The sequence below is a fragment of the Fundulus heteroclitus genome, unplaced genomic scaffold, assembly GCF_011125445.2.
Source record: "Fundulus heteroclitus isolate FHET01 unplaced genomic scaffold, MU-UCD_Fhet_4.1 scaffold_98, whole genome shotgun sequence".
Lineage (NCBI taxonomy): Eukaryota > Metazoa > Chordata > Actinopteri > Cyprinodontiformes > Fundulidae > Fundulus > Fundulus heteroclitus.
The window spans coordinates 748,017-759,929 of NW_023397450.1; the positions used below are offsets into that span (position 1 = coordinate 748,017).

Below are 11,913 nucleotides of genomic sequence, written 5' to 3' on the forward strand. Positions count from 1 at the left end.
AGGTTGCCTGACCTGTCTGTAATGATGGAATGAATTATGTTTAGGTCCACTAGATGGCGATCATGAGTTTATGTGAATGCATAAATGTAAAGAATAGGACAACAGAAGCAGAGAGTCTTGATGACACACCTGTGAGAAACCTGTGTGAGGAGATCCATGAAAGGAGACTTTAATAAAAGAATGTGAGCAATACAAGAGGCTGGTAATTGTCAAACACGAACATAACACTGTCCACTGCAGAAGGGTGTGGTCCTAGGACAGAGGTGGTTAGTAGATCAATCGTATCCTACTAATCTAGCTGAAAAGGTCTCACAGGAATTCTAAACAGGGTAATACTCGTTAGATTCAGAGGTCTTTATAACCCCAGCTAGTCTGACCCACATGGAAAGAACCTATATAAACATATATGTTTTAATATAGGTTTTGATATAGGTTTTAAATATATGTGACATATATAAAATTGGCCGTTTTCCTATATTATATGTACATATATGTACATATATGTGCATATATGCAATACCACATATATGTAAATATATAAAATTGGCCGTTTTCCTATATTATATGTACATATATGTATATATATATGTGTGTATCTATATCCGTGCATACATGTACCTATATGTGTACCTATACCCGTGCATGCATGTACCTAAATGTGTAGATCATGTGCATACATGTACCTATATCCGCTAATACATTTATCTATATCAATCCACACATATATGCACTTGTTTACCTATGCATTAGCAAAATTATAAAAATCCATAGCTACTAGGCAACATAAATAATAGCCCAAAATGCAGAAATTTAACATTATTTATGAACTTAAGAACAATCAAAGTACAAGAACAAAAAAAAGTAACAGAAATACCCCCCAAGAAATTATCTTGTGGATCTTCTCAGCTCTGTGAGCTTTGAATTAATGGATGTGCCTATCTGCCCTCGGCTGGCTGCTGGCCACTTCTTCAATGTAGCATCTAGAGAAGACCAAAAAAATATATATTAAAATACCACTTCATCAGGAACCCAAAATGCTTACTGCTTGCTGCGATTGGACACATATTTTGGATAAAGGGCTCACCATGATAAAAAATATGTCATGTAAACATGTCAATTGAAAGATTCTGATTGGACTCTAAATCTAAAATGAATTCTGATTGGAAACATCACATGCTATTATTCTGAATAAGGCTTGATGCATATGCACTTTGGATTATTTGTTAACATGTAAAGTGATTCAGAGTTTCTAATCCCTCAAATTTTTAATCTGATGTAAGAAACTTTACACATGTAAACATATATCGTTGTCAATAAACTGCAATTTTGTAGCATTTTTCCTGCACCCAACCGTACCCAAAATACTTTACAATGGCCTCCCATTGACCCACTCCACTGGCGAGCTGCCATGATAAGTTTACTCAATGAGAAATAAGATACGCATTAAAATCAAGCAAATACATTACCGGTAAAGACAAACTAAGGCACAAACACAGCACAGAATGGTTTAAGGGTGAAGGAGGGGTGAATATGATTTTTTTATTAATCCTTCAGATGACAACATGCCATGAAGTTATTTGCAACACTATATGTCCTACAAAATAGAGGACAACACACCTTACAGTGCAATACCCCAGAAATGTGGCTTAAGAAGACAAAAGGTAGGATCAAGAAGTGAGCAAACGATGAATTAGTATTATAGGTGCTAAGCAGATACAGTCAAAATAATGGGTGCCCTACCTTATACAGTCTCTGTTGATGCCTGATAAACATTGATACAAGTATGCTATGGTTAAAGTGGTGAAATAAAGTCTTTAAAGTTTTGTTTTCCCTTGTCAACGCATTATGCATTTACTCACCAATAATGGCTGCCTTTTTAATTTGGTCAAGGGCGACCAGCTGCTCCCCATCCCCTCTGGTTGGCTTCCCACCTTAAAATAATATTTCAAAATGAAGGTGGAGAAAGTAAGAGTTTTTGTTTTTTTTAATATACACATCATGTTTTCTTGAGCTATTAAACATAACAGTCATAATTAATTCCACAGACTATGACTGACTTTTTTTCCAAGACAGAAGAGATTAGGAACATTTTATTTTGTACCATTTAGGTTGCTTTTCAGTAAAGTCTCCAGGACAAAGGTGCCCATTAGCAGATTCCGCACCATGGCAGTAGCAGAGGTGGCAAGGCGGGCTGCTTTCCATGCTTCTGCCAGGCAAAACACTCCAGAGCCCTTTATAACTTCAATCTAAAAAATAATTTCAAATCACAATATTCATTTATTGTCAACTTTTAGAAACCTTTTGATGTTTCATATTGATTCTTATGCTTAGTTTCCCAATAGTAATTAGGTTTTATAAATGCAGATTAATGATAAAGATATAAAACAAAATAATCATTGCCCTAAACTTATAACACTAATTGGCTTCTACAAAGCACATAATATGTATTACTACATAATATGTTATTCACCTGTGTTTTTGCTGAGGTCTCAGCTGTTGATGCAGTCTTTTTTAAGAAGAAAAACATTGTTAAATTCAACAATTGTAAAACAAACAATTTTATGCATGTGGGGCAAGTAAATTATATATTACCACTAACTATCCCAATAGAAAAATCCTTATAGCTCAGTTGGAGCCTTAAGTAAAATAAGTACAGAAAAATCTGAGGTATAAAAGGGTTACACACACCTGTGGTGTCTCTCCAAAGAGCTCAGTCACCATGTGACTCTTTTTAAAGGGCTCGGTCTCCTCTGTGCTCGATCTCCTTTCTGGAATCTTAGAGAAGAAAGAAAGATACCGTATTTTCCAGACTATAAGTCGCAGTTTTTTTTATAGTTTGGCCAGGGGTGCGACTTATACTCTGGAGCGACTTGTGTGTGAAATTATTACACATTTTTACCGGTATATCATTACACCTGTTATTTTCACACCAAACAGAAGACAAGCTTTGCGCGGAGCGGGGGGAAGAAGACATGGTTTGCGCGGACGAGTGGGGGGGGAGGGGGGGTAGAAGAGCGGAGCACCTGTTATTTCACTATATGCACGCGCAAAAGCGACAACAAAAAAATGCTACTTATACTCCAGTGCGACTTAAATATGTTTTTTTTCCCTTTATTATACATTTAATGGCTGGTGCGACTTGTACTCCGGAGCAACTTATAGTCCAGAAAATACGGTAGTAAAACTCTACAACAATTTTTATTCATCCAAGGAAGCCAATAGATTCTTATTTACGGGCTTGGAAAACATTAAACATGTCAATAAATTAAAGTTACATGCGAAAGTAGACAGCGAAAAATAATCAAATCCATACAGCTGTTTAAGTAACCAGTATACTAAATAAATAAATAAAAATGCAAGGGGGTTACCCACCGGTTGCACAAAAGTCAAGAAGGAGGAATCAAGATCTTCCACAGGAGTCCTTCTAGTCTTGTCCATAAAAGAAAAATAAAGTTACGGTAGTCACTTCAATACATTAAAGTGCAAATACATGAAATAATTAACACTATAAATTAGCCCAACATCACAATTCTCTACAGCTCTGCCTGAGAAACAATTTTAAAAAACAATGACAATCAGAAGAAATTACCTTTTGAGCAATAATGGCGAGGTCATTTTTAATTTGAGGGATATCTAGAAAGAAGTTATACCAAGAATAAATTACAATCCTCAAATCAAAATAGCACCCAGCAACTTAGTCTTTGAAAGAGCATGCAAGCCCCCTTAGCCCATTGATAAGGCACTGCAGAGGAAACCTATTTCAGAACACAATTTTCTTTGTACAATTTCTCCCAAATTCAAATTCCTCAAGGGAATTCATCCACTGCCATAGCGCCACCTGCTGGCACCACAAAATGTCAAGTTTTACTGTGTAGTGTCCTCCTCCCAACATATAAATACTAATAGGTCTATGTTGTCTTCAAGACCGTTAGGCCGGCTCACACCCCGACTAGCTGCACGTGCGAGGGCCCGTCCATCGCTGCTTGCAGCTTTAATTCTAATTTGAATCTTATGAGTGGCTATGTGAGCACTATCACTACCTCACCAGCTAACAACATAGCATTTATTTTTCCAAACATGTGTTTCAGCCCATAAAATTCTTAAGTTTATACTTCTCTGCCACCAAAAAATCCATCTCCTTAAAAAAACCCTGCTAATAATAATAAAATTAGAAAAACTTACGATTGATGATAATGTCTTTCAGACGTTCATTTTCATTTTTAAGAGTTTGGAGTTCATTCCTCAACTCCTGCAAATTTCTTTGCATTTGGTCGAGCTTTCTTTTCTCCCACATCTGTTCGTCCAGGTGTTTTCTAACTTCAGCAGCTGTCTACGAAAAAGAGACAGAGAGACAGAGAGAAGAACAAAATTCAAACGTTCTATAACTTCATTTCTTTTTTTTTCTTTTTTTTTTTTTTTTTTTTTTTTTTTTTTTTTTTTTTCCCAGTGTCCTGTCTAGCACTATGGCAATAGGAATTGATATCTCAATGCCAGATGGAGCTCGACAGATTTTGCTTTTACAAGTGGAGCAAACAGCTTTCGCCATAGTGCTCCACTTGATTTATGCTTGTAAATAGCTTTATTATGATTCCTGCAAGGAGAATTTCAAATTATATGGACATGACAATGGGAGAGTAAAGGAAGAACAAAAAGTGAAAGAAAAGAGAAAAAAAAAAAAGAGTAGAGGTGAAAGAAAGAGGAGATAAAAGGAAGAGAATGATAAAATGTCCTCTGTCTGCTCCATCACCTGGAAAGAGACACAAAAAGAACAGTACAACCAACAGACATAAAGCAACAGATACACTCGAATAACACCTAGATGCCATTGCTAAATCATATATATTATTATGTAAGCTGACATGTGTAATGTGATATTTGAAAAAAGAAAGTGACACAACATAAATAAATAAATAAATAAATTATAAGATTACTGTATATAAGTGAACACTTAATACCTGGGACCCAGCACCAGTGGGAGATGTGAAAGTGCACTAGTTTAGGTGAAGATTATCCAGAAATAGCTTGATAGTGATTGTGGAGAACCGAAGACCCACCTTCCCCGAGCACAGAGGCAGGCGTCAGGGGACCCGTAGCCCCGGACTCCCAAAGGGGTCCCTAAAGCAGGTCGCCCAGGAGGGGCCGACACAGGATATCTGCAACCCCCCCCCCCAAGGAAGGAGCAGAGACGACCCCGAGGAAATCCCCCAGCCACCGCAATGCCGACGCCCTCAAGAGCCGCGGAGACGAGCCCGTGGGCTCCGCCGGCAGCCAGCCCCGCTGAAGTGGTCCCGGCCATGGGCCCTGAGGGCCAGAGGCCCCAGGGGCGCCCCGCCCCCGCGACGAGGGCCCCGGCCGCCCCCCGGGGGGCCAGGCCCCGCGAAGAGGCCGCCAGGAGCGGGCCGGCGCACGCCCGGGAACCCGCCCCAAACCCGAAGCCAACTAATGCGCCAGGGGGCCAAGGCGCCCGCCAACGAAGTGGAGGAGGGCAGGACGTGGGGGGATGGGCTCCGCACCTATCGGAGACTTGAGATGTTCTTGGGAGAGGGAGCGGACCACACCCATACCTGAAAAAAAAAAAAAAAAAAAAAAAAAAAACTCATTCACCCATTCCCTCCCTTGTGCCCCACTCGCCACACACAGAGAAAAAAAAAAAAAAAAAAAAAAAAAAAAAAAGACGCTGTACACACATTCCCACATAACACTCACATCCAACACTGACCAAAGGGGGGGGGGGGGTCACCCCAAATCGACTATACGACTGCTTGTGCCCGACCCCCGGCCCCGGCCCCCGACCAGACGCCCCCCTACCAGCTCAACGGGCCCCGAGGCCCCCCAGCGCACCAGAGGCCCCGTGCAGGGGCGGACACCCGGGCGCGCGCCGGCCCACACCAAAAGCAGCACACCCCCCGGAACCGGAACCCCCGAGGCCCCGCCGGGGCCCGCGCCCGAGGGCGGCGCGCCCCAGGGACCCCAGACCCCCAGACCCACACCGGCCCCACCCAGCGGCAGCACAGCTACCAGGTCAGTAACCCACGTCCGTCAACACGCAGCTCCCAAAGAGCGCCGCAAGCGGCTGCTGTAGGCCACCCGTAGGCCTCCCAAACTCCTCCCAGATGGGGGCAACAGACCCCGGAGCCGGATCCACCAGGCGCCCTACTCCAAGTGCCCCTAGGGCCCCAGGAACCCCTCCATCCAGCCACTGCGCCCTGCAGGAAGCAACCCACCGCCCCCTATTCCACTAAGTGATGGTGTTGATCAGAGGAGCCCAAAAAGACCAATCAGATGTGGAAGCAGATGCTGTCTCTAGATTAATATGATCCAACAAAAGATCTCTATACTGATTGATACTGAGATTTTGTTTACTTTTCCAATTCATGAGGATAGTTTTCTTTGCGATGCATAAAGCAGTAAAAACCATGTAAACTATTTCTTTTTTCAGAGGACTTTCCTCAAAATTACCGAACAGGCAAACTGATGGGGATGGTGTAATCTTACAGCTCAAGCACCTTGATAAGTCCTTACATATCTGTGTCCAGAACCTCTGGACTGGTGTGCATAACCATAACGCATGAAAATAATTATCAGGATGATTGCCTATGCAGTGTGGGCAGATATTAGATTGTGCCAGACCCATCTTGAATAATCTTTGTCCTGTGTAATGTACTCTGTGAAGGATTTTGTATTGTATTAGTTGTAAGTTGGTGTTTCTAGTCAATTTGAAAGTTCTTAGACATGTCTGAGCCCAGAAATTTTGTTCAAAGGTGCCTGATAAATCTTTTTCCCACTTCATTATAGGAAGAGATATCGAATCATCTATTTTAGTCAGTGTCCTGTATGATTTAGACAGTAGTTTCGGGGGGGTTAAATCTAAGAACTCTATTATATTAGTTGGGACTTGTAAACCACCATTAATATGCTTATATTTATTTTTAATTATAGATTTAAGTTGTTCATATTCCAAGAATTTATTTTTACTAATGCCATATTGCATATTTAGTTTAGCAAAATTGATGAACTCGGTTCCGTCAAGTAGATGTTCCAGATATTTAATACCTTTATTCTTCCAGTATGTAAAGTTTATCATTTTATTATTTTGTAGGATATCAGGGTTATTCCAGATAGGTGTACGACTGCATGGGATAAGGGATGACTTTGTCATTTTGAGGAACTCCCACCATGCTGTCAGAGTAGAACTAATGTTGATATATTTGAAGCATGTATGCCGTTTTATATTTGAGCTTATAAACGGCAGATCTGAAATCATGATATTATTGCACATTTCCTGTTCTATATCTAACCAAGGCTCATCTAAAAGACTATTTTTTATCCATTTAGAGATAGTTATGGAAGTTAGGCAGATCTAATCCTCCCCTGTCTTTAGTCTTCTGTATTGTCTTTAAGCTAATACGTGGGGGTTTATCTTTCCAAAGAAATCTAGAAATGGCAGAGTCTAGAGATTTAAACCAGTCAGATGATGGTTTATTGGGGACCATTGAAAATAAATAATTAATTCTAGGTAGGACCATCATTTTTATTGAAGCTACCCTACCCATAAGTGTGATTGGAAGCGATTTCCATCTTTCAAGGTCCTCTTCTATCCTGTTTAAAAGTGGGGCATGGTTAAGTTTAAGTAAATCTGTTAATTTATTCGACACAGTGATACCTAAATATTTAATATTTCCTGATTGCATTTGTAAATTTAGGGAGTTTTCGAGAGAGCAATTAATTGACAGTACCGTAGATTTAGACCAGTTTAACGAGTAATCTGATACTTTGGAGAAAGATTCTAGTATTCTAATTACTTGTAAAAGAGAATTATTTGAATGCTGGAGATAAAGTAATACATCATCCTCCTAATGCATAAAATCCTCCATGTTCTGCGTGGCTCTGTGGAAGTGAAACTCCAGCCTAATTCTGGCTTTAACGTTGCACCTCCGCAGAGCCACAGCATCAAGGTGAGGTCCTCCCTGCAGTCTGTCTCTACGGGACAAATAAATAGCCATCTTCGCCTCACTGATTAAAAAGTTTAAAAGTCTGGCCTTTGCCTTATTACTTTTATTTTGGCACACTCCTCCAATAAATAAAGAAGTAGTAAAAACAGTGCCAAAAAGACTAAAAACATTTGTTAAAAGGCTAAAAATGGTCTTTAGTCTGTTACAGTCCATAAAAACATGAAAAACGTTCTCAGACAGACTGCAGAAAGGACACTCATTTAAAACAGCCCGATTAATAACGGATAAAAAAGAGTTTGTGGCGATGGCACCGTGTAAAATCCTCCATTGGAGATCACCAGTTCTCTTTTTAATTGGAGGCTTATATAAAGTCCTCCACTGGGGTGCTCTACCAGCAAGTCTATCAGTCCATACACAGACTGCGCGGTTCTCGAAGTGTCTTCGATTTATCGCTTTGGAGCAGACTCTATAAACAGTTTTCTGGTCCATAGTGGATAAAACCATCTTCTGTGGGTCCAGGCTGGAGAGCAGAGGTCCACTTCTCTCCGGGAACCCAGGATCCAGGATCAGGCCAGGAAAGGAGTCCATCGGGTCTGGCTGGCTCTGTCTCTCACAGTAAGCACGGAGGAGGCTCCTCTCCTTGGCCAACATCTTTCCCCTCAGGAGGTCCAGGAAGCGCCGCACCAGCCTGGCAGACCGTACCCCCATCACGGAACCCATGGCCTCGACGTTGGAGAGGGACGGTCCTGCAGTCTCCACCAGCTGTTTCACGGTTGTTATCTTTGACCGGCGCAGCGCCTACGACAGCCCTGGTCCAGCGCCGTCACACACGTCCAGCCTGGACCCACAGATTAAAGGCTCCTGTAAAAGCCAGTGCAGAGAGTTAGTCGTTTGGGATGGCTTTAAATTGAACAGGGTACATGATTTAAAAACACCCTGATAAAACCTCGGTAATCCCCTTAACTTTAAAAGATTTAAATCAGTTAAAAACAGAGCCGCATCCAGCCCCAGGTTATTTACACCTCTAAAAATGCAGCTGGCCACGTCCCTCCACACTAAGTCAGAGGGCCCTGCCAGGTATTTCTGAACAAAACGTAATCTAAAAGCCGCTGTTCTCCCGGCTAGGTGGACAAGGCCCTGGCCCCCCTCTTCTCTGGGTAAAAACAACACAGACTGTGGCACCCAATGAAAACCGTTCCAAAAAAAGTTGACCATTTTTGCTTGTATGTTGGCCAACAAACCAGACGGTGGGTCTAAACAGGAAAGTTTGTGCCACAGCTGAGATGCTACAAGGTTATTTAAAACCAAAACCCTTCCCCTGTATGACATGTGGGAGTGTAGCCATCTCCACTTTTCTAGTTTACATTCTATTTTCTGTTCCATGTTTTCCCAGTTCTTTTTTTCAGTGTTTTCATTGCCTAAAAACAGACCGAGATATTTAAAACCATCTTTTTTCCATAAAAGTCCCTGAGGGAGAACCGGGAGCCCATCACGCCATTCGCCCACTGCAAGGGCTTCACTTTTCCCCCAGTTCACCCTCGCAGAAGATAAAACAGAGAACTTAGTTGTTATCTAGTTCAGTACGTCGACATCTTGCTGGTTTTTAGTAAAAACAACAACGCCATCAGCATAGGCAGATAAAACCACTCTACTATTAAAACTAGGTAAAACCAAACCATGAACAGTAGAACGTATCTTTTGAAGCAGGGGTTCCAGGGAGAGCGCGTAGAGCATCCCGGACATGGCGCAGCCTTGGCGAACACCTCTACGCACCCTAAAAGGAGCACACAGACCACCGTTAATCTTTAGCATACTCTCAATGCCACTGTACATCACCTGGATCTTGGCGATCAGACCAGCGGCGAACCCAAACTTATCCATAGTTTTCCACAGGAAGCCGTGTTCGACGCGATCAAACACCTTTTCTTGATCTAATGCGATCAAGCCCGTTCTTAAACCCAATGAACCGGAGACCTCCAAAACATCCCGAATTAGGTAGACGTTATCTACCATGGACCTGCCGGGGACGCAGTAGGTCTGGTCCCGGTGGATGACCTGCTCCATAGCTTCTCTCAGCCGCGTTGCCAAGGCTTTGGAGAGGATCTTGTAGTCGGTGCAGAGGAGAGACACAGGGCGCCAGTTCTTAATGTCCTGCAGGTTCCCTTTCTTGGGCAGGAGGGTGATGACTGCCCTGCGGCACGAAAGCGGGAGTGAACCAGCGGCCAAACTCTCATTATAGACCTCCAGTAGGTCTTCCGCCAGGATGTCCCAGTAGGCTTTGAAAAACTCTACTGTAAGACCATCGATGCCTGGGGCCTTCTGGCCCTGCATATTCAGGAGGGCTGTATGGAGCTCTTGTACCCCCAGGGGGCGCTCCAGCTGTACATTGGTCTCCTCAGAGACCTGGGGCAGCCCACCACAGAACTCCCCAAACAACTCCTCATTCTCCTTATACTCACTCTCAAACAGAGAGGAGTAAAACTCAACAGCCCTCCTCCTGATCTGGCCCGGTTCACTCACCTGCTGCCCTGTGTCAGATAGTAGGGAATGGATCACCTTCCTCTGCCCGCGCTTCCTCTCCAAGCTGAAAAAGAAGCTAGAGGGAGCATCCATCTCTGTGATGTTCTGAACCCGAGACCTGACCAACACGCCTTGGACTTTAGACTCCAGCAGGTTGGCTAAAACTAGCCTTTTGGATTTGAGAGCTTCAATATGCTCTCGATTTCCTGTGGACTCACTTAAATGTTCTAGTTCCACTATATTCATCTCCAGATCTCTGATAGATCTGGTGACGTCACGAGTGACATTAAGAGTATGCTGTTGACAAAGTTGTTTTATTTGAACTTTTCCATGGTCCCACCACTGCCTTAGACAAGTAAAATCACCCTTTCTTTGTCTAAAAACAGTCCAAAAATAACTTAAAGCTTCTCTGAAACTACGATCATGAGTTAAAGCCAGATTAAAATGCCAGTAGGCACTTTTAGGTAAAATGTTTGTTATAAAAACATTCCCTAAAAGCAAAGAGTGGTCTGTAAAAGCTACTGGTAAAATCTGACATGCTTTAAACACATTAAAATGATATTTAAAACAATAAAAACGGTCAATACGTGCTAAAGAGAGGCGGTTTTCTTTACTGTGGGACCAAGTGTACTGTCTGGAGCCTGTGTGCATCCTCCTCCACACGTCCACCAGGCCGTGAGACGAGACAAGCTGCTGCATGGCTTGCTGGGAAGCTTGGTGAGGCTCTTTATGATTCCGGTCTAACAATTCGTTTTCTGTACAATTAAAATCCCCACCTAAAAAAACATAAACATCAGACCCGCAATCTCCCAACCTCTCCCCAATTTTCTCTAAAAAACGCTTCCTCTCTGCACCGACGTTAGGAGCATAAATATTGATAAAAACTACGGTAAAATGGTCAAACTGAGCTTTTACTAAAAGACACCTTCCCTGGACGATACTTTCTACATTAAAAGAGTTCGGGGTGAAAGCTGAGGAAAAGAGGAGGCCCACCCCAGAACTCTGGGAGGTGCCGTGGCTAAAAAAAGCTTCTCCCTTCCATTCCTTGCGCCAGTCTGCTTCATTGTTAAGATCACTGTGCGTCTCTTGTAAAAATAAAACACTAATTCTTTTCTGTTTTGCTGTTTCATAAATCATGGTGCGTTTAACAGCCTCCCTAGCCCCGTTAACGTTTAAAGAAGCTATTTTAAAATTATCCATGTTGGGTAAAAAGCTAAAAACAAAACCACAATATAATACGCACAATAAAAATAATAAGAAGTTAGTGCTCATCATTATATTCAAAATTGTTTTCTCACTTTTCCCATAATTTTCTTTAGTCTAAAAACCTCTTGATCAGAAAACCCAGACTCTTCTTTTCTTCTAATATAATGTCTCGCAGAGAAATTAAATATTTTTAAATTGGGAAAATATTTTTCTACTTTTATCCCTCTTAATCCTT

The 11,913-nt window shown here is 42.1% G+C and overlaps 2 long non-coding RNA genes across 2 annotated transcripts; both read right to left on the reverse strand.

Moving 5' to 3' along the window:
- Window positions 1-833: 833 nt before the first annotated feature.
- On the reverse strand, window positions 834-2,128 carry LOC118562588. Its single transcript, XR_004930680.1, has 3 exons — window positions 2,102-2,128; window positions 1,860-1,931; window positions 834-980 (listed from the first exon to the last, which is right to left on the reverse strand). It is a non-coding gene; the product is annotated as an uncharacterized LOC118562588 (long non-coding RNA).
- Window positions 2,129-2,212: 84 nt separating this feature from the next.
- Window positions 2,213-3,425, reverse strand: LOC118562589. The gene is made up of 4 exons (XR_004930681.1): window positions 3,373-3,425; window positions 2,689-2,775; window positions 2,471-2,506; window positions 2,213-2,246 (listed from the first exon to the last, which is right to left on the reverse strand). It is a non-coding gene; the product is annotated as an uncharacterized LOC118562589 (long non-coding RNA).
- Window positions 3,426-11,913: the final 8,488 nt, after the last annotated feature.